This window comes from Panthera pardus, unplaced genomic scaffold, assembly GCF_024362965.1.
Source record: "Panthera pardus isolate Hobbes unplaced genomic scaffold, ASM2436296v1 HiC_scaffold_13, whole genome shotgun sequence".
Taxonomy (NCBI): domain Eukaryota; kingdom Metazoa; phylum Chordata; class Mammalia; order Carnivora; family Felidae; genus Panthera; species Panthera pardus.
Window position 1 is genome coordinate 35,240,689 of NW_026526688.1, and position 23,260 is coordinate 35,263,948.

Sequence of the window (23,260 nt, forward strand, 5' to 3'; positions counted from 1 at the left end):
GCCACAAAGGCTTAGAACGGAAGAGGGAAATATTTGGGGGCGGAGCGAGGAGGGAGGAATTGGAAACATAGTAAGAGGCAGAGATTCCCACTTTCAGCTTCCTTAAATGGTCAGTCACAATCTTGGGACCAGTTCAGCCAAAGAAAATTCTAGAATTTTAGGAGAGATAAGGAATAATCTAGGGAGGGCTTGGAGAGGCCAGTTGGATACCTCTGGAAGCAGGTTAAAGGGTAATGGAGGGGCATCTCTGTGACAGCCCTCCAGGGACAGGGGACAATAAGGTAAAAGCTAAGGCAAGAGAAGGCTCCCCACCAAGCCCAGTATGGGCAAGGATGTGGACAGTAGGATCCCCAAGAGTCCCAAATAAAAAAAACCAAAGTAGAGGAGCAGCCATTGCAGTAATTGGTGCCAACCTTGGTTCTAGTCTCCCCTTTACCAGAAATTGGCTGTGTGACTTTGGGCAAGGAACCTAATCTCTCTAGTTTCCCATTGGAATAATATTACTTGCCAGAAGACAGGGGATGGCCAGGTGATCTTCTCATGGCCCCTTGCAGGTCTGAGATCAGAGATTCTGTGATCCCTCTAACTCTTCCTTCATTTCTGCTTGCTCCCCGTCACAGACTTATGCTCAGTATCCCTGTGTAAAGGGGGACTCGGGAGGTAGGTGAGAGATAGGCTAGATGGGTGATGGGCATTAAGGGGGGCACTTGTGATGAGCACTGGGTGTTGTATGTGAGTGATGAATCACTAAATTCTACTTCTGAAGCCAATTTTGCATTGTATATTAACTAAAATTTAAAAAGAGAGAGAGAGAGAAGGGAAGGGAAGGGATAAAGCGGGACTCAACCCCCATTTGTGCCTGTGCTACCTAGGTCCCCTATGGTGATCAGACAGCACAGAGGGTGTGGAATTCTGACAGTCTAACCTACCAGGTTGGAAAATCCCATGCCCACCTTGGCCCTGGTGCCCAGTGGGTCTCCTGAGAAAGTGAACAAACAGGTGAGGCAGTGAAAGGAACACAAGTGAGAATTCTGCTTGGGATCTTCAAAGCACACCCAGCCCCTTGCAACCTTCCTACACCACACTGTGTGGGTGCTGGTGGGGCTGCTCAAACCAGGAGCTGAAGAATCCACTCCCAGTCTGGCCTGCCCAGGCTGCAGCCAGCCCCTGCTGGCAGACAGCTGAGCATGCACACCCCTCTGCCCACTCACCCAAGCCCCTCCACCCTAGCCCTGCCTCCTAGGAGGCCAGAGCTGGCTGAGGCCTCCACGCAGCATAGACTGCAGCTTTGAAGCAGCTCTTCACTCAGCAGAGAAACCTGAGCGCTTGTTGGCTTATATGCTTTAAGAGCTGCAAATACTACCACTACTAATACCACTGGGGAAATGCATGATCCACCCCAAGTCTCCTGGGGTGTTGATTTCTCAGGACAGTACACCAGAAGCCACCACTAGATAGGCCTCCAGCAGAAAGAAGCTACATGGTGTTACTACTGTCCTGTTTTATAGGCAGAAAAGTTAGAAGTGGGGGGCAAAAATGCACCCCCTAGCCTGTGCATCCAAGGGCCAAGATCCTTCGCTTCAAGCAGGCTGCAGACCTTCTGAGAGAGGACAGGCTCGTTCCTGGAGCCCTGCAGAGCTGCAAGTGAGAAGCTCTGAGGAGGCTGATCACCCCAAAATAGACTTGTTTCTTTTCACAACTTTTTCATGAGGCATTGGCATCTCTTGCAAGCATGGAAAAAAAATAGCCTCAACTGTTAACAAATAAAGATTATAAAAAGCCCCAACTGTTCTCCATGGGTTTCCATGTGGCTGCGGTGTTCTAGAGGGGGGCAGGGAGGAGGCTGAGAGGGAGGCCAGGGGAGATGGGCTTCCAGGAGCCCCCTATCTCCTTTCCTCTGACCCACTTTTCTCCCTGGGTAGCTAATTCTGCTAGAGCTCATAGGGATAACAATCCATGTGAGATGGAAAAGATTTCTGTTGACCTGCAGAGGTGGTCCACTGTGCATGTGTATTATTGTTTATTTACTGCTTCCAGACAAAAGAATGCATGGCATGGAACAGGGAATCTTAAAAACTAAGAAGAGGACAGGGTTTGTTTAGTAAATACTTAGAAGGCTCAGTATTCTCAGCTTAGTCTGAACTTGGACCCCACCCTGGGCACGTCAGTAACCAGACAGGAGTTTGGGGGCTGTAGCTGCTTTTGAACCAGGTTAAAGGATTGTGTGGGGCTTCCCCAGAAGGGTCCTGGCCCTCACCCACACTCTGGGTTCCCCTTGCGAGGCTCCAGGCTGGACGTTGCAGAGCACCCATGCACCCTCTGTCCTAGCCCTGGAGCCTTCTCTTTTTACTTGAACCTCCAACAACAGAAGAAGGGAAATGGTGTAAAAGGCACTGGAATGGAGTCTGGAACTGGGTCCCTGTCCCCTAGGGGTTCTCAGGAAAATCAGGTAGTTGACCTGGATGATATCTAAGGAGCCTCTGGCCCTGACTTCCTGTAACCAGAGGGAGAGAATTCCCCCAGGTCCCAAAGCTCCACGTCCTCCACAAAGTCTGGGATCAGCCAAAGACCTACCCTACCCTCCGTTATGGCATCCTTTCTCTTCTCCTCTCCTCCTTACCTCTTGTTCTTCCCTTCCTTTGCCTCCCCTATTCTTCCCTCTCCCTTCCCCCCACCTCCTGGGCAGAAATTTCTATAAAAATATCCTCACATGGCTTTGGCTAGGTCAAAGATAGGAGGACAGCCAGCTGGCAAACAGGCAATGCACCAGGGACCCTCATGGGCATTATTCAACTTTGGATGGTTCCCCAGAACAGGCATCTGGGGAACGCTGGGCAGAGCTTTCCTGAGGTGGTGACAGTGGTGAGGGACCAGCAGGGCAACTGCATTGTCTCTGGACTCCTCTGGACCCGAAAGTCTTCTCTCGGGCTCCACCAGCCAGAGTTAGTAGCCAGCTACCCTGGGAAATTGCAGCCCCTTCCAGGGTCATGGTTGAATAAGGGGGTGGCTACGGACAGAGTCCAGTGTCACGGTGTCAGTCAAAGCATTGCACCGCAGGGCGTGGCCATTCCTAGCTTAGTAGCCCCTCAGGGCAAGGCATGAAGTGAGGTGGGGTGGGGCCTGACACAGAGACAGAGGGTGAAGGAGGTGGTGCTCAGAGTTGGAAGCTTCCCACAGAAGCTTCAGTCCTTTAGATAGCCCGTGGCATAGGTTCCTGGGCAGATGGGAGGGTGTGGACGGTTGCCGCTATGCAGCCCCCTGGAAACAGTCCAGGGCACCTCAAAGGCCACTGAATGCATGCCTCAGCTTAGGCTGGTAGTTTGGACAGTTCACCTCCGCTTCCGCTGCCTTTCTCCCAACCCACCTTCTTCTTTCTCCTAGAGGACGTGTGCTGAGAGCTGTCCGGCGCTTGAGCTGTGGGTGGAATTCTGGGGCTGGAGGCAGCCCCCAAAGGAGACTCTTGTGCTGCCATCTCCACACCCCGACAGGAAAGCCTTTTAAGGTGGCCAAGTGGCTCGAGCAGACTTTGGCTCACAGCCAAACCATCCATCTTGTACACGTGGAACTGAGGACCGTGGAGCCATGGTCCCAGGAGGGATCAGAGTGCCAACCACACTCAGCCTCTGCGCGGGCCGACCAGTGGCCACGCTGCAGCCAGAGGTGGCATGGGCCACTAACAGCCTTGCCAGGCCAAAGGCACATGACCGGCTCATGCAACCCAAGTTACATCGCCGACTTACACTGAGACTCTGGGGCAAAACTGAGGTTTGTCTGCTCACTCATTCACTTATCTTTTGTTCTGTTGATCACACGCGTGTTAAACTCCTACTAGTGCCACGCTGGCGATTGGGAGGACTGTAAAATGATAATGATGCCATCCTGGCCGTCAAGATGCTTAAGCTTATCATAATAATCAGAATTTATCAAAAGTTTATTATATGCCCAGTATTGGCCTAACATACTACTTCATTTACACTTTAAAACAATCCTCTGAGTAGGTACTATTAGTGTTTATTTATTTTTTTTGAGAGAGAGAGAGAGAGAGAGAGAGAGTAAGCGGGGGAGGGGCAGAGACAGAGGGAGACCCAGAATCCAAAGCAGGCATCAAGCTCCGAGCTGTCAGCACAGAGCCTGAGGTGGGGCTCGAACTCAAGAACTGGGGGATCATGACCTGAGCGGAAGTTGGACATTCAACAGACTGAGCCACCCGGGTGCCCCACTGGTGGGACTGGTAGGGACTATTATCCCTACTTGGTAGATGAAAGAAACTGGAGCTTCAAGAAGCAATGTGACAGTCCATGGTCGCAAAGCAGGCAGGCCCAGAGCCTCTTGGAGGAGATAGCACAGCCCCTGAGCCCCCACCACCCCCATGCTCTGATTTTAGAGCATTAATAGGTTGTTCTCAATTCACAGCAAAATAACTATCTTACAGTTGGGAAAACTGAGCCAGAGCAGAAAACAGCTCTGTGCAAAGTCACACAGGGAGTTTATGGTTATGTCAGGCTCAGTGCTGTCACTCTTTCCTCAGACCTTGTCTCTGTGGGCCTCTGTTTACTCGTGTATGAGACCAGGTGGTTCTGGTGGATGATCCCCACCGATTTTGAGATTCTGACTGTGTGATCTTATTAGGTGACATGTTTTCTGCCATCAGAGAGGATCGTTGCAGGGAGACAGAAGGCAGAGGAGCAGGAATGGACCAGCTGAGGCTTGCCTCAGAGCCTTCCCAGCCCACGTTCGCCCCACAACCCCTGCCCCAGAGGGAGTCGAGAATGTGGGAATGTTTCATGCCTCAAGGCATGGGCTTTTTAACTCTGTTGATGGAATATATATATATATATATATATATATATATATATGTCAGAGAAACTGACAGGGCTTCACAGCTGGAGGGAAAGAAATATGCCCTAGAAGTGAAGGCACAAGGAGGAGACATACAATTAGAGCCCAGGGCACAGGTCACCTGTAAACAGGGGCAGCTGGAGCCTTAAATGGTCCCTTCACAGAGCCCCCCTCGGCCGGGCTCTGTCCAGGGCTGTGCTGTTCACCTTCCCTAGGGCCCACGGCCGCCCACTTCTCAGCATTGGCCCCTTGTCTGAGTTACCAAGCGAGACATCCTCAGGCCCCAAGAAGCCTGTCTCAGCCCCGTCCCTTCCTAAAGCAAAAGGAGCTCCCTCACTCGGCCACTCCTTTGCAAGGAGGTGGAGGCTGGCTGGGGGATCTCAGCTGCCCTGGAAGGCCTTCCTTGCGCAAGCCTGAGTACTTGGCCAGGTGTGACTAGAAAGAAGGGCCAGACTGGGCTGGCGAGGGCAAGAGAGGGCGAGGATTAGAGTTAAGGATGCTGCTCCATTTCTTTTTGGAGAAATGGATCCCGCTGCCTGAAGGATCAGGCAGCTCCTGGGGTGGGGAGGGAAGATCAAGGGGCTGGACAGGGCCCTGGGGTGAGCAGTGAGGAAAAGCCAGGGGCAGGAAAACCAGCACAGGGGGGCATCCCTGGTATTGGGAGGGGCCCCTCAGACTGGAGAGGGGCAGAGGTAGAGCGGGCTTGAGGGCTGAGGTGGCCCCAGAAGCGCAGGCTTTATTTACTGTGCTCCACCCTGGCCACTGGCAGCTTGGAGTCGGATGAAAAGGGCTCTTGGAGGAGGAGAGACCCCTGCGCCCCTTCCCTCCTGGCTAGGTTCCAAGGAGAGAGTGAAATCCAAGTGTGTCCTGGCTCATGGCACCTGTAGACACTGCCCCTTGATGCTCCCGCTGCATGTGGAATCGCACCCTCCCCGCACACAAAATTTCTGCCTCGGAACTGGCTGCCTTGGGTTGCTGCTCCACAGTCAAGAGGCTGCTACACCCCTAGTTAAGACACCTGATTCCTTAACCCACCTTCCCCCTGCCTCCACATCTCCCTCCTCCTGAGGAGATCCCATTCTGAGAACTGCTCATTGTGCTGAGTTCTGGAAGGCACCAGGTGAGGACAGGGGGAGCAGCCAGAGCTGGAGTTCCTCTCCCCCAGGCACAGGAAAAGGGCCCAGGGGTGGTCTCGGGATGGCGGGGCGTGAGTCACAGACTTACCTGCTGCCTTTCCTCTGGGGCGCAGCTGGCCTATCACTATTCCCTGTCCGGAAGCAGTGTCCTGGGCCAGGTCAGGGGGAGGGAATGCATGAGGAAACAATACACGGATTTTAAGGGCTGGGATCCAAAGCCCAGCCTATGGGGAGCCAGGTAAGGGTCATGGTTACTGTATCCAGGGGTGGGACTAGCAGGCTGGCCTCCCGGTCACTTCCCTCCTCATCCAGGTCTGTGTGGAGTCCGGAGATAAGCCACCTGGGCAGGAGGCCCCACTCCCATCTTTGGACAGATGAGCATTCTTGGTATCTGGGCCCAGCCCCTGACTCCCGGGGCCCTTATTTGATCTGCCCTCGGGCTCTCATTCTGAGTATGGTCCTGGCTTCTCCTCCTCCCTGGTGACTCACTTGGCTTTGGAATTTCACTCACTGTTTTTTTCTGACGCACATCCTGGGAGCCTGGCCTAAAGCCAGGGAACAGCGCTGTTGCTTCAACCCTACCGGTGATTAATTCTGGCAACCTGAGCTGGAGGCTGTATAGAGGGAAGCGAGGCTGGAGAAGCAAGATGGGAGTTGGGGGTGTTGCTGGGCAGTGAGCCTTTCTTCCTGCTTCTGCTCATTTGCACTCAGGTAGAGATCAAACAACAGAAAAGCTATTAGCTTGTAGTGTCAGACGTACCCGGCTGGCCAGCCACGACACTAAAGAAGATTGAGCAATTAGACTGGCCACCGTGCTTCTTGGAATCGGTTTCTGGACCTCAGTTTACCCTTTTGTGAGTCTTAAAGGTTGATAGCCCCTAACTTTGAATGCTAAGAACAATGGCCTTATAACTCGGTTGGTGGAGCTCTCACAATGGCTGGGACTCTGTTATCTTCCTGTTTTGACTATGATGGGAGGGGTGGGTTTTGGCTGGGATTGTGGAGAGGGCTGGGATTCATTTCCAGGTCTGCCATCACCTCTACTTGTGTCCATCAGATGCCTCAGCAGGAAAGGGAGAGGATCACCATGGCCTCTGGGTCTCTGGTGCAAGCCTCGGTAGCATACATTGGTCCCCTGGGTTCTGTGTGATATCCTCACTCCTCCAGAAGCTGGTTGCTTTTCCCATCCCCTCCCCAGACTGTTCTCGATCTCTTATCTTCCACAGCTTCCCAGGGCTCAAGGATTCACAGTCGCACTGTGTCCCTTCCGGCTCCTCTCCTGAGAAGTAAAGGGATCCGTGCCAATCAGATCAGCTGACCCCGGGGAGCCTGTACATGGGGCAGGGGTGGGGGACACCCTCAATGTATTTAGGGAACAAAGGTCTCACCCCGTTGTCCACCCTCAAAGAGTGACTGCAGTGAAAAGAACCAAGGGCCAGGTCAAGGGGGTTTGGCCTGTCAGCAAAGATGTCACCTAGAGTTCTGGTGGACACCCTTCTCGCTGCTGGGGTAAATCTTGTTTGTAGGGGGTGCTAAAAAAACCATGCTTTTGGCACTACTCAGCCACACTGGGGGGACCATGACCATTTGGGAAGATGTGAAGAAGTAAAGGGTGGGGTTAGGAAATAAGTCTGTACCTTGATACCCATACCAATGATTATAATCAGAATATTTTTTTTCAAATTAAAAACACTGTTAATAAGACAATACATCATGACCAGATAAGTTTAAGAGTTTAGAATCCCAAGTCAGACTGAGTTCAAACCAAAGGAGTTCCACGTACAGGTTTTGGATATCCCATATATTACATTCTATAGTCATTAACATTTTTAAATGATATAATATATGGTGCATTAAAAATTACACATATCCAAGTTATAATAAGGACCCAAACAACTGTGAACCCCTTACTTGACTTAAAAAGTCTAACCAGGACACTGAACGGTTGAAGCCACACGTGTTTGACACCTCATTCCCACTTTGAATCTCTCCACACGGGGACCCCTATTCTGCATCTGGTGTTTGACATTTCCCTGAAGATTTAAAATATTTCCTATCATGTTGTGTGGACATCCCTAAAGATATACTGTTTGGTTTGCTTGTTTTTAAGCCTTGAGAAATGATATACTGTCTGTGCATCATCTTGTTGGACTTGACTTTTCTCAGCTTTATGTTACTAAGATATGGTCACCCTGATGTGTGTGGCCATGGTGCCTTCATTTTCACACCAGTGTTAATTCCCAGGGCAATGGCATGTTATTCTCCTGTCCAGTTTTTTGTTATTATGAAAACTACTCCTTTGAATATTCTCGTGCTTGTTCACGTTCATATGTTCAAATATTTCTCATTGGGTAGGTACCTAGAAAGGGAATTGGTAGGCGATGGGGTACGTGCGTGCTCAACTTGACACGATTGCACTGAAGTGTCTTCCCAAGTGGCTAGAACACCTGCAGTGTAGAAGGGTTCCAACTGCTCCTAATTCTCATCTCCACCTGATTTTTCAGATTTAAACTTTGGACTCTCTGTGGGGTGCCTAATGGTATCTCAGCAGTAATATTCTGTGTTTCTCTGATTACTAAGAAGGTCCAGTGTGTATCTTCATCGGTTTTGGTACATTTGTGTTTCTTCTGTCAGGTGCCTGTTCATGTCCTTTGCCCATTTTTTTGACACTGTCATTTTCTTATCATCAGCAATTTGTATGAGTTATTTACATAGTCTGGAACTAACATTTTTCAGTTATATGAAAAATATTATATATTATATATTAACATATATTTTTAAGTATCATGTATTTTAATATACAAAAAACATTTCTAGTTTTTCAGCTATACATGCAACAAATATTTTCTCCAGGAGTGTGGCTTGTTATATGACTTTCTTTATGGTGGCTTTTGATGAACATACATTTTAATTATATCGCAGTTTATCAAGTTTTCTTTCATGGGTAGTATATTTTGTCTTAACAAACCCTTCCTTATCCTAAGGTGATAAATATAGTTTTCTATATTTTTCCTCAAACACGTTAAGCTTGCCTTTCCTGTTTAGATCTTTCTCTTGTAATTGATATTTATCAGTTGGGGTTTTTGCTAAGAAAAAAGCCCCAGTACTTTATTTTAAAAATATTTCTTTGGGGCGCTTGGGTGGCTCAGTCAGTTAAGCGTCCGACTTTGGCTCAAGTCATGATCTCACAGTTCATGAGTTCTAGCCCCTTGTCAGGCTCTGTGCTAACAGCTCAGAGCCTGGAGCCTGCTTCAGATTCTGTGTCTCCTTCTCTCTGCCCCTCCCCCGCTTGTGCTCTGTTTCTCTCTCTCAAAAACAAATAAATTAATTAACTAAACATTAAAAATATTTCTTTGGATTAACAATAATTAACAAGGGTTCATTAATAAATAGTAATAATTACAGAAAACTTGAAAAATATGAAAAATTGAGATTTTTTTTTGCCACCAATTGATACAGATATCTAAACTACATAATCGGTATATAACACCATTCATAGAGCATTATCCTCTTTAAAAAATTTTTTTTATTAATATTTATTCATTTTTTTGAGAGTGAGAGAGACAGAACATGAGCAGGGGAGGGACAGAGAGGGAGGGAGGCACAGAATCTGAAGCAGGCTCCAGGCTCTGAGCCCTCAGCACAGAGCCTGATGCGGGACATAAACTCACATACCGTGAGATCATGACCTGAGCTGAAGTCAGATGCTTAATCGACTGAGCCACCCAGGCACCCCATTATCCTTTTTTAAATCTTATTTTTCCTGACTTTATAGGTTCGTAGTAGAACATTTAGAAGTAGAAAATAAATAAAGAAAAATGAGTGTGTGTTTCACACTCTTCTGAAATTGTTCAGTGTGCCTCCCAAACACCCAACCTGGTTCTTCAGGAGCAGAGATCTCCACTGGCAAGATCATGGCCATGACCCTGCCCATGCAGACTCTTCAGGTGCATCCTTGGTCAGGAAGAGACTCATGTGCATCCCCTGGAATAAGCATATCAAGAAGGGGCCCCTATGCCCCAACAGAATTCCAAACGGGCCCACTCCAATTCCAAAAAAAAAACCCTGTGAAATGAGTTATTAAATGATAAATAAGTCATGCCTCCACCAAAACCCTTTTTTCCTTGAGGTAGAAAATAAAAAGATAGTTATGATCACTATCACCAACACCAATTGTTTCTCCCCCACATTTTACTTATACTTTACTATCGCCATATTATCAGCCCCAGAGTTTCAGCTCTTTGTAAAGAAATCTATCCGAACTCTATTTCATTGGGTTGGTATAAAAGTAGTCTACAAATTAGTGCAAACGTGTCTACCTGGTGTCTGTATACCCACCACGGAGGGGGCGGGGAAAGCTAATCAGTCGAACCAATCACCATACTCATTACTGTTTTTCAGTGTTTGTTTGTTTGTTTGTTTTGAGAGAGAGAGAGCACAAGCCAATGAGGGGCAGAGAGAGAGGGAGAGAAAGAATTCCAAGCAGGGCTCCGGGCTATCAGCACAGATCCCCACCCGGGGATGGATCTCACAAACTGTGAGCCAAAATCAAGAGTCGGACACTTAACCGACTGAGCCACCCAGGCACCCTGGTGGTACTCACTATTTCTAAACTGAAGCCAGAAGGTGCCTCGCAATCCACAAGAAAGATGGTGCCTGTACCAATGGACTGGAGTTTGCACAAAATCTAGAGTCTAGTTTGTGAGGTAGTTAGTTCCACCTTGGTACATCAAAAAGACTTGAGAATGAAGGAGAGGCAGGAAGGGGTAACGGACGGCTGGAAAGAAGATACTGGAGCAGAGTCTTCCGCCAACAGGTGGAAAGTCCAGAAGACCGGGGAGAGGTTTCAAAACAGGCATTGCCATCTTGCCCAGGCCCGCCCTGGGCCCGAATGATGGAAACGAAGGTAAGAACCTCGAGCCAGCAGCCTCTGAGTTCTTCCCGTATATGGCTTAGGTGAAATGCTGAGAGAACAGAGCTGGGGATTACTGGGAGCAATGGAAGGTTTCTCTCTTCCAGCTCGGCTGCACAAATGCTCAGTCAGGCTCAAGTGATTAGCCTCTCCAACGACGGACATCACCTTCGACTGGGGCCTTTGGGAACCCGGTCGGGAGGCCTGGGGTTGAGAGAGTGGGCAGAAGCGTGAGCTGTACCTGAGCACGAAGTGGTCCAGACTTTGGGCTGCCTGGGCTGAGCAGCACAGTGCTGCTGGAGCTGGAGCTCAGCTGACTGGGCTCAGGGCCAAGCTTGGGCCCTAAACTCCTCTGGAGAACCTGGCGCTTTCCTATAAGCACATGCCAGCCAGAGCATGCCTACTGCTCGTTCTGCAGACCCTGGAGAGCAGATAAGAACTGCTTCAGCGGCAGGTAGGAGGAGAAAGGGGCTGCATGGTCGGTACCTACCTTTGGTCCCTTTCCATCCTCGCCTCCCCCCTCCCCGCTCCCCCCTGGTGCCCCCCTACCTTACAGGAAGAGCCTGCACCAGCTGCAGCTGTGAATTCCTGGCAGGGACAGTGGCTAATTCGAATGAATCGGGCTGGCAAAAGACTCAGCTCTCAAAACCAGCCTACTTGGAACAATCTCGAAGGGCCAGCCCTAGTGAGGAGAGCATCTCAAGGCTCCATGGAAGCAAAGAAGAGGGTGGGGGTGGGGAGGTCACTGCATCTCAGGAGGCTTCCGCTGGAGAATGAGCTCCCGGTAGGGTAACTCGCCAGACTCGTGGCGCTCTTCCTTTTAGTGAGCTATCCAGTTAAAAGTACGTGTCAGCACAACCAGAGTTAAAAAGATGGTTCACTCGAATCCGTGGTTGAATCAGCTCCGGCCAACAAACATTTATTGTATTAGTTACGTCGGGCACCGTGCCAGGCACTGACAATCAGCTTTTACAATAGGAAATGAGATTGTAACCAAGAAACGTATTCTCCCAAGCAGACCTTTTGTGTATACTGCAGTCAAATTCTGAAAAATACATTTCTAAATTTCAGAGGTCAGTAGATGGTTTAAAATGTGAACAATGTTTGGGGGCTTAAATCTCTGCAGACAAGGTATCACACTTGGAAGAAGGAGCAGCTGAGAGCAATTCTGTGTTTTCTTTTGATGACTTATGGCGACAAAGGAAAGTTAAAAATAGGTGACGTGAACCAATGTTATATGTTGTCTGGGGGTCATAGCTAGGGGATGAGATGCGCTTAATGTAATCATGCAGAAGCACGAAGTTGTAATTTGGGATTTCTCAAGTATTTGGGGACATCACACAAAGCTGTTAGAAGATAGGATTCCTTGGAATTTGGAGCTCTGATTTTAAATATCCACAGAGTTTGTTTTTTAAAAAAACTTGGTATTGGACATTAGTTCAGACTTTCACTTTGAAGCTAGCTAGGATAACAATCAAAATTGTCCTGATGAAATGATCTGACCCTTCTGTTTTTTAGCATTATTAAGGAATTTGACGATTAAATGAATTCTTATTTCTCTTCACACTGGTAAGATAAATACACAATTTTTTCACTGTTTGTCCTCATAAATATTCTAATGTAACAACTGAGCATTTAAAACCAGAAGGATTTTCATTTACCAGCAAAAATTTTAGCAAAAAAAAAAAAAAATAGGCAAAGCACACGCAAATATAATTTCCTTTTTAAAAGGAAATAAATAGGGAAACATTTTTAAAAAGGCTTAACCTCAGTTATTTTTAAAAAGTACAAATTAGATAAATTTTTAATCTATCAAATCAGTAAGAATTTTTTAATGATAATACTCAACTCCCTCTGCTTGATGGAAGTGTAAATTAGTACAATTCTGAAAAACAATCAGATTATATATGTGAGGGCCCACTCAGAACCCCTGAGTTGGTATAAAGATTATTTTAAGGTTATTTTGGGGGGTGGGGAGGAGAGAAAGCACAGGTAGGGGAGGGGCAGAGAGAGAGGGAGAGAGAGAATCCCAAGCAGGCTCCTCTCTACTAGCACAGCTTCCGAAGTGGGGCTCAAACCTATGAACCGTGAGATTGTGACCTGAGCCAAGATCAAAAGTGGGACGCCTAACTGACTGAGCCACCCAGGCACCCCTAAAGATTATTTTAAATAAGATTATTTAATGCATGAAGACATTTGAGAGGCAACAGTTGAATAAAGAAGGCCTCGCAGGGGCAGCTGGGTGGCTCAGTCTGTTGAGCATCTGACTTCAGCTCAGGTCGTGATCTCATGGCTCGTGAGTTCAAGCCCTGTGTCAGGTTCTGTGCTGACAGCTCAGAACCTGAAGCCTCCTTCTGATTCTGTGTCTCCTTCTCTCTCTGCACTTCCCCTCTAGTGTTCTGTCTCTCTTTCAAAAATAAATAAACGTTAAAAAATTTTTTTAATAAAAAAAAAAAAGAAGGCTTCTCAGAGCTTCCTTTATCTGACTAAAAGCAGCAGACTGTGGGAAATAAGTCTGCCATAAATTCTTTCTTCAGGGCAGACCTATTCCCAGAATATATCAAATAAAACCTACCTGAAATCTCTTTGCTGGGGGATTTGTATGGCCCTGAAGGAGACAGAAAGGCAACTCATACCTGATAGACAAACACCATCACAAACTTTCTTATCTCTGAAAGAGATTGTTCTGAAAATCCATTGTCTTTCTTAAAAAAACAAACAACAACAACAACCAAAAAATTTATTCTTCCTGTAGAAGCCTTTTCTCCTCCTTCCCTTTTCCCTAATAAGTTAGGTAGATAAGCCTTTAACTTTAACAACTTAACAAGCCAGCCACTTCATTTGTTGGTTCCCACGTGTACCCCAAAAAACCTTTCCCCCCTGTTACTCTGCCTTTTGTTGGTTTAATTTGCAGGCTTAGCAACTAAACCTAAAAGGCAGAGGGAAAGTATCTTTCCCCTCTTTTACATATGTATTAAGAGGCTCAAAAGAACACATATACTTTGATCCAAGAAAACTCTAAGAAAACAAAATCTAGGGAAATAATCACAAGTCAGGAAAAGATTTATGTGAAGGATGATCTAGTAAAAGTCCATGTCTCGTGGTTTTTTGGTTTGTAAACACCCATCTTCTCTCTGTGTTCTCATAACAGTGAAAGGGGGCGTTGATCTCTCTGGAGTCTCTTTTAGAGGGCCCAAGTGCCATTCCCAAGGGCTCCTAATCACCTCCCAAAGCAAATACCATCATATTGAGAATGAGGTTTTTGGGCACTCAATCAGTTAAGCGTCTGACCTCCTCTCAGGTCATGATCTGAGTTGTGAGTTCAGCCCTGCATCCGACTCTGTGCTGACAGCTCAGGGCCTGGAACCTGCTTCAGATTCTGTGTCTCCTTCTCTCTCTGCCCCTCCCCCACCTCAAAAATAAATAAACATTAAAAAATTTTTTGAAAAAAAAGACAATGAGGTTTCAACATATGAATGGGGTGGTGGTGGGGGAAACATTCAGTCTAGAGCCCTAAGTGCCCTACAACAGGGGAGGTTTTAAAGAACTGATGATATATTCATAAGATTAAACGTTTATTGCATACACACACACACACACACACACACCCCCCACAGGATACCTGGTTGTTTATCGGCGTGATCTCAACTAATAAAGAAAAAATCATACATGAGAAAAAGCATGGAAAGAGATATCACCAACTGTAAACTAGTTATTTCTGGATGTTGAAATGAAGGGTCTTAAATTTTTCTTTCTGTATATTTTAGTATTTTCCAGATTTAAAAAATAAGTATGTTAATACTTTTCATAGGGGATGGGGGCAGAAGCAAAAAAAAAAAAAAGTAATTATTAACCAAAATAATAAACAAATCAGTTAATGTTGAGGGAGGAAAGGTAGCACAGAAAGAAGGAGACGTTTTGCCAAGTCTTTCTCTTCAGCTGTAAAATGTCACTAAAGCAATAAATGCGGGTAGTTTTTGCATAAGGTACAAACAGTATTTTAATTGTTTTATTGAATCGCATAGGCCAGTAATAAAAGAAAAGGTAATGTAACTCAAGTTGAAACACAAAGTTGCAAGTTGATGTGTTAAATAACTTGGTGCATAAAAGGCTAATAAAGTAGGCATACTAACATGGATATAGATCATGACAATAAATAAAGGATATAGGAAGTTAGGCAGTGAGTTGCTTATTGCAAATAGCTTTGAAACATGCTTTTCAAAGATAACAAAACATAAAAGGAAGTTAAATAAAAGGTATCTTCCTGGGTGGTTTAGTTGGCTAAGTGTCTGACTCTTGATCTCAGCTTAGGTCTTGCTCTCAGGGTTGTGAATTCACAGAGCTCTCATTGGGCTCTGTGCTGGGCGTGAACCCTACTTCAAAAAACCAAAAATCCAAAAAAAGATGTCTTCCATAATTTCAACATCAGAGTAGCAATTCTTTCCAGTTCTTCTATCTCCATGTTATTGCTTTTTATACATGTCTTGCTTTTTTATCAGTCTTAAAAGATACTAGATTTTTTTCTTGATTCTAGCCTCATGTTGTATGGTATATGTAATATTTAAAAATTTTTTATTGTACATATTTTCAAACATACAGAAAAATTGAAAAGAAGTAGTTTAGTAAATACTCATTCTCATTACCAAGATTTAACGATTGTTAACATTTTTCATGGGGGTTTTTTGGCCAAAACTTTTCAAAATAACTTGTGGATGTTGGGGAGGAACATCTTCGAGGTCCTTCTAGCTGGACTAAGATCAAATTGACCTGAGACAGATTAACAGGAGAAAATCCTTTTTTTTTTTTTTTTTTTTCCATGTGCTTGGGGAATCCACACCAACATGGAATTTCAAATACAGGCAGACAGAATGAGGTACTTGTCACCTGCACTTAGGAAAAGGGGCAGGGGTCTGGGACTTCAAAGGGAAGGGATGCAATTCACAGGAAGATGATAAAGAGTAAATGTTTGGTAAACAATGTTGGCTGGGTGGTGGAGGGGGCAGGGCTGGGGGGGGCACTCAGGCCACTCAGAAACAACTCACAGGACTTAGATCAAACAGGCTTTCCAAGGTTCCTCCCTGTCTAGAACACTTGGTTCACATCATAATGTAGTTCTCTATGGCGACAGCTCTCTTCCTCCACCTAAATTCTTTTTAGGCAGTTGAGGGGGAGGTAAAGAGATTTTCCTGAATCTGCTGGGTTTTGGTTGCTTTTTTCTTTAATTTTTTAATGTTTTTATTTATTATTGAGAGACAGAGAGACACAGAGCATGAGCAGGGGAGGGGCCGAGAGATGGAGAGACCCAGAATCTGAAGCAGGCTCCAGGCTCTGAGCTGTCAGCACAGAGCCAGACGCGGGGCTCGAACTCACAAACTGTGAGATCATGACCTGAGCCAAAGTTGGACGCCTAACCGACTGAGCCACCCAGGCACACCTGGTTTTGATTGCTTTTAACTCAAAATCATCTTCATGCTAAAGTGGCCCATCTTAGGGTAGCTGTCCTTGGCCCCTACATAAACATTATGACACTTACTCTGAAATACTTTAACATGCATTCTCCTACATAAATAACCACAAAACCATCATCACCTTGAAGTAAATTAACAAAAATTCTTTCATATCATGTACTACCCAGTTGATACTCATAGTTCCTGAATTGTCTCCAAATATATTTTACAGCTTTTTTTTTTTAATCCATACCTTTTTAACAGTTGCCTAATATTATCACCAATGGATACACTATGATGGAATTAACCAGTTCTTCTGGAGTTAATTCATAACTGTCAAGGAGCTTCTTTCTTTGCAAATTTGTTCTTTCAACAAGTGTTTATTGAGTGCCGGAATTATGGGGTGAAAGTCATTTTCCTGCCTTTGAGTAGCATGTTGTCGGTGCAAAAGAAGCCTTTATTTCTTCACTGGAACATTTCTAAATTAGCAGAAACAGGAGAAACTGAATTAAATAGTGAGAACTTGCATCTTGATATGTATTTTTTTCTTTAAAAAAAAAAAGTGTTCTACTGATAATGCCATATCAACAGAAACAATGCTTCTGACATTTACTCCAACTGAAAATGACACTATTCCTTCTTGGGATTTCTCCTTCCCCCCACCCCATTATTTTTCTTTTTAGTATTTCATTGAGTAGAAAATGATATTGCCTGTTCTTTATTCCTTAATGAAGCAAAATGGATTTTTCTTCTCAAATCCCCCCACTGCCTCTACTTGGCTGTGCTTTCACGGTCCTTTCCTTTTGTCCTTTTGTCGTGGCTTTCCCACCTCCCAGGCATCCTTGCCCCTGGAGAGAGGACACCTTGCCCTGGGAGACCCGTTGGGTGGTCCGCAGTCCTCTGCCTGCCACGGTCTCTGTCTCAGCCTGCAGAAAGTGTCTTACTGCCTCCACACTCCCACTCCAGGAGCCCCTTGGGGTAATGGGGGGGGGGGTAGGACTTGTCCTGTCCCAGGGAATGGGAAGAGAGATCAGAGGAAGGAAAGGGGCCGCCCAGCTGGAAGGATACTTTGGATTCAAGCCTCCTCAAGCTGGCTCCGCCATTTTCTCCCACCCCCCACTTTGCTGTGTTCTCAGAGCATCGCACGTACCCTGTGTGAGGGATGGGCTTTGCCTGACCCCACCTCTGTTCCTTTTCAGGGCTGTGTCCCTGCCTAGAATGTGCTACCCATTCTCTCCTCCATCCCCAGTTTTGCCACCCCTCAAAGCCAAAAACTCAAGCTTTAAAATTTCCTTTCACTTTGGCACTTGGCTCACACCTCAGCCACCTCGGCTGCCACAGCCTCTCTCTGTCCCTCCCCCTCCTCACCAAGGCCATCTACCAGCTCTCCCAGGGGAGTGGCCTCCCCACTTCCTTCGCTGCTTCCCAACCCTAGGGGGAGTCACCTGATCACTCAGGCGGGCGAGCACGACCACTCAGCATCCTGAGGGGAGCGATTGGCTGACTGGATTGCAAGGGGTGTGGGCACAGGCCCAGCTGCACAGTACAAAGCCAGGATTCTTTCCCGGCAGTCCTGAGGGGATGCAACACCAGCATCTCGCCAGCTGGCTAGGGAGGTCCCCGTCGGTGTCCATTCTGCCTGTCAAAGGCAGACACGTGTGGGGCACGTGGGAGACCAGGCGGACAGCAGCTCCCTGGGGTGGGGGCTGACGTGAGTGTGGAGGAGGCGGGCAGTTCTGCTTTGCATTTCTGAATGTGATGCATCAGTGGGACAACTGTTTGCAGATATGGGCCGGACCCTCAGGAGAGAGGAGGTGCCAGACAGGCAGGTTTGGGGATCTGCAGCGTGGTCAGAACTTTAGACCGTGGAACTGGGCCTCTGCTTCTAGGAAGACAAAAAGAGGTGCAAGGGGGAAAACGGTGGTGCAGGAGATACCCCCATTGAAGAGGGGCAAATGGGGCACTTAGCGAGTTAATCACTTCTGTTGTCATTTTCTCCACAGGCCCTCAAAGTGCAGGGGACGCCAAGCGGTACCTATTTGTGCACAGTGCCTGGGCCAGATGGCTCCCTGCAGCCCTTTCTCTCCCCCTGCTGGTCATGTGATTCAATTAGTAACAATTCCCTATGGAGGGGCTTGATGACCAATTACAACTCTACCGGGTGCGCTTCACAGGCCAGGACTCTTCCTGGCCTGGTAGATTCTGGGCCTGCAGGGAGCCTAAATTTTTCCCTGACTACTGTTGCAGTGACTAAGGTATTATCTTTTAGCAGGGCCTCAGGGGGACGCAAATCAGAGCTGTGAACTGGGGACGCGGCCCCATGGGGCTGCACTATTACAGGTGGACTCTCTGAGCCTAGAGTTTTCTGTAGCTTGATGCCGTGGTGAGATCCTTGGGCCACTTGAGTCTCAGCTCCAGAGCTGTGGGCACCAGCTTGTCTGGTTTTCTCACCCGTAACACTAAAAAAGCACAAAGAGCAAGCAGGCCACCCTGCACCCCGCAACTTGCCTCTGCCTTGTGACTGTGCTTAATATAGGTCAAATGAAAACAGCTCCCAAAATAGACCTTCTCTGAGAAGCAGCTGCGCTTGTGAAATGCTCCACAGAAAGGGAAAAGGTGTGGGTGACAGGGGAGTGTAGTTCTCCTCAGGTGTTATGTAACCTGGACCTGAAAATTGGGGCCAAATATCTGTGGAGAAAAATCGAGTGTGCCCCTGCCCCTGCCCCACCCCACCCCACCCCACCCCATTCCCCAGGCCCAGGAAGCAGCCCAACCCTTACATACATCAGCAAGCTCGCAAGGAGCTGGTTCTGTCCTGGGCAGCAAGGTCACCCCTCAAAGCATCACTCTGGGGAGCTGTCATGCACACCAAAGTGATCACATGACTCCCATCAGAGCTGGCTGGAGGCCCCAGAGTGAGGAAGTGACTCCCCAGGCAAAGCTGGTGCATGGGGTGGGTTTCATCTGTCCCAAGTGGTGGGCCAGGAGGCTGCGGAGAACAGGACAAGCCTGTCTTTGTTTAGGAATAGAAGCTCAGAAAGAGGAGAAAAACTGCTGTGTCGCCCCTCCTTCCGCAGGTGCAGCCTCTCTAACTCTGCCCCCCACCCCTGGCTTCCCCTCCCCCACTGTCCTCCCCGGAGCCACCAGTGTGGCCCAGTATTCGCCATGGGTCTCTTCCTTTGCTTTTCTGTCTTTGCCTCAGTGGAGAGGAGGGGGTTCTATGATGAAAAGAGTGGCGCCTCCACCATTATTCACTTTCTATTCACTCAGGGATAATTTAGTAAGGGCTGCCTATGAAGGGAGGCGACAGGGGATCAAGACTTCCCTGAAGAAGTGACTTGAAAAGAGACAGGAAGCTGAGAAGGGGGCTAGCCAGGCAGGGGGAAGAAGTCAAGGGTGTTGAGGAAGCACCTGACAGAGCAAACAAGACACACGTGCAAAGGCCCAGAGGCAATAGGGTGAGCATATCTCCAGGAGAAAGTACAGCTATTGCAGTGACTGGGTACAGTCAGAAGCTGGAGTGTGGTGCAGGGTCACAAAGGCCTGGGCAGAGCCCTCTGGGAGCTGTGGAGCTAGGGTGGCCCTTCAGAGCTTTCCCGGAAGCAGGGCAAGGGTAGGGGGGGGGTCGAGCCTTTACCCCTGCATTAATCATGCCTTTTGATTTGCTGGATTTTCTCATGTTTTAACATCTGGCTGATCCTAGAGAGCCCTTCCCACGGCCAGCTAACTCCTAGAGATAGAAAACGACCTGCCTGCGAGCATCACTTCCATACGCAAACCAACCAATCCAGAGCTCACACCCCCAACCACCTCCTTAATAGGACTCTTAAAGGACTGTTTCCCTCAGGGCCATTCTTCCCCTGCCCTAATCGCCTCAGGGTCCAGCACCAGATGACTAGGGACAGCCCTCTGCCCTAGAGTCCATAAAATTCTTCAACGAGCCAATCTTCAATCTGCTTTCATGGCCTTGCACTGCCTTTCTCACGGAAGCCATAGTAAAAGTTATCGCCCACATTTCCCCCTACTTCTCCCTTGCTTCCTCTGCCTTCTGATGGAAACTCGCACTTCCCCGTGTGGCCCTGCATGGTGGGTGCGCCTTGGCTCCCGTTTCCAGGGGTCTGTGAGTATAAACTTCTTCCTTGAAGACAGTCCTCTGCATGTCTCTGTGTCTTACCATATCTCAACAACCTTTACGGAAAGATAAGGCAAGAAGGTGGATTCCGCTGGAGTTCTGTCGGCAAGCGTTGTAGTTTTAGAAGACAGGAGACTGTAGAAGACAGTCAGCAGGAATTCTAAGTGGTCAGGGAACGAAGCGGCGGTCAGCGTATGGCCTCAGGAAGAAGGCACGCCGAGAACAGCGTGTCCTGGAGCAGGAACAGGACCCTTAGCAGTCAGCTGTAATGCCCGTGCCTGCAGGGAGGTGGCGCTCCCAGCTCCTCCTCCGTGTCTGTACTCTACTTTCCTAAGCCGCGGGTTGCTCCGCCTTGTCTCATGACCGCAGGTTATGAGGTCTGTTAGAAAAGGGTTGTGTTTCTTCCTTAAAAGGAATTTTAGAGCAAAAGGGCCTTGAGAAATCATATCATTTTACACATTAGATAAATATAAGTGAGCTTGAGATGTCAGCTCACATGAAGGACAGGTGGCTATTTATGGAGATTCTTTTCTCTCTCCTCTCGCGTCTTCTACCCATCTATTCTCTCTCCGATCTACTTATTGAATGTAGCTTCTGGATTTATGACAGCAAGACATTCACTTCAGGACATTTTCAAAGAAAGAAAAGGATTAGGATGCACACACAAAAACAAAACTCGCATGCTTGCCCCCCCAGAAATAGCCATGCCTCTCTTTACACACTCAGAATCCAAAAGCAACCCCTGTAAATATTTTGACTTTTTTCATCGAGGCTTTTTACTTCATCTTAAGGCCATAACCTATATACGGTTTTTGGAATGTTTCCCTTTTTTTCTTTTTATGACATTCATTCCATTAAATATATCAAATACATATAAAAGCAAAAACTATCTAAAAATCAACCATAATGTAATCTTACACCCCAGGTATCCCACTAAATAAAATTTACGTAAAAATGGGCATCAGATTTTAGATAGTGCTTTGGAACTTGCCTGTGTGTTGCTTAACTTTATGTTGTTCTATGGAAGTCTCTGTGCCCCCTTGGATCCACTGTTTCTCTGTCCTGTGGTCTGTCCAGGAGGAGGCCAACTATAAAGCAGCCTTGCCCTCTGGCTTCCAGGTGGGTCTGGTGAGAGGAAGGAAGCCTTGCAGGAAGATGAGACGATGGGAGCAAAGTGAGAGCAGGTATTTTTCTCAGGCAGCCTCTCTGTGGGTCACCTTGGGCTGCCTCCAGCCCCCTGTTAAAGGTCACAGCTCCTCTCCTTGCAGACTTTTCTACAGGATCTTCCTTCTGGATTCCTTTAATAGCTTCCTCCCCCAGGGCCAGGACTAGGATAAGGTGAGTCCGGTGCCTCTGGCACAAACATGTGAGGAGGCACTCACTGTCTCTTGCACGACCCTGAGGGGGAATGTGTCCTCGAATCCTGCATCCTAAGCACCTCCCTGAGCTTGTTCTAGTCCTTACCCTCCCCTCCCCGAAGTCCTTGAGGTCTAGTTTGCTGTTCCCAGGCTCTGGTTACTTCACCACCCACCCCTTAAGATTCCCTGGTACCCTGCCCTCACCTTTGTAAGTAGCCCCTTTACTTGATTGTAAGTAGCCCCCCCCCTTGATTCATCCCAAATAATTTGAGTGTGCCTTCAAGTTCCTCCTCGGACCCTACTATATATAAGTGTGTGTATCTTTCCATAGCACTTGCTATTTTTTACATTATTTTTAATGGTTTATATTCTACATGAAAGACAATCAGTTAAAAAAAAAATCTCATGCCCTCCTTTTAAACTTACTTATATGGTTTCCAAACTATTGCTAAGACAAATAATGCTGCATTTCCTTCAGTAAATTCCTGGTAGAATTTCTGGGTTAAGGCTTTTGGCATTTATTATGCATCAAAACGTACCTAGTTTCGACTTTGCGATCTTTGTTGCCAGTGAGCAGGAGCATTGTTTCAGTCATGTTTTTTGTTTATTTTTTTATTATGATTTTTTCAAATGTTTATTTATTTTTGAGAGAGATACAGAGTATGAGCAGGAGAGGGGCAGAGGGCGAGGGAGACACAGAATCTGAGGCAGGCTTCAGGCTCTGAGCTGTCATCACAGAGCTGGACGCAGGCCTCAAACTCATGAACCATGAGATCATAACCTGGGCGTAAGTTGGACGTTTAACTGACTGAGCCACCCAGGCACCCCAGTCATGGTTTGGTTTTTTTCTTGTTTGTGACCTTTACTCATTTTTCAGGGAAGTGGTACTTTATTCATATTGATTTATAATGACTCTTTATATATCAAGAGTATTAATCTTTTGTCATTTGTTGTAAATATTATCCCCTACTTTGTCGCTTGATTTTTATCTTGTTTATTTAATAATTTTACACTTGTAAATGGGCCTTCAGAACTTTCAGAGTTTTCTCTCTTAAGAGACGTCCATTTCTTGCTTTTGGCTTTATTCTTTGCTTTAAATCATAACAAGGCCTTTCTCTCCCCAATATCATATAAATATTTTATATTATTTTTTCCTCATTCTTTTATAGTTTCATATTTCATGTTTAATGACTTGAACTGTCTGGAATTAATTTTTTTTCTGAATAGCCCATTATCCTAGCCTCTGTACTTCCCTAATTTAAATCTCAACTTTCATTATGTATTAAATATTCACCCATACTTAGATTTGCTCCTAGGTTTTCATGTCTGTCTCATGGAGCTGTTTATTCTTGTAACAGAAACATAATGTTTTATTTATCCTAGCTTTACAGGAAAAAAATAAATAAGACATGCTCTCTCCCTTCCACACCCCATTA

The 23,260-nt window shown here is 46.8% G+C and overlaps 1 long non-coding RNA gene across 1 annotated transcript; it reads right to left on the bottom strand.

Moving 5' to 3' along the window:
- Positions 1-16,138: 16,138 nt before the first annotated feature.
- LOC128776512 (uncharacterized) lies at positions 16,139-21,931 on the bottom strand. Its single transcript, XR_008421594.1, has 2 exons — positions 20,509-21,931; positions 16,139-16,813 (listed from the first exon to the last, which is right to left on the bottom strand). It is a non-coding gene; the product is annotated as an uncharacterized LOC128776512 (long non-coding RNA).
- Between the last annotated feature and the right edge of the window lie 1,329 nt (positions 21,932-23,260).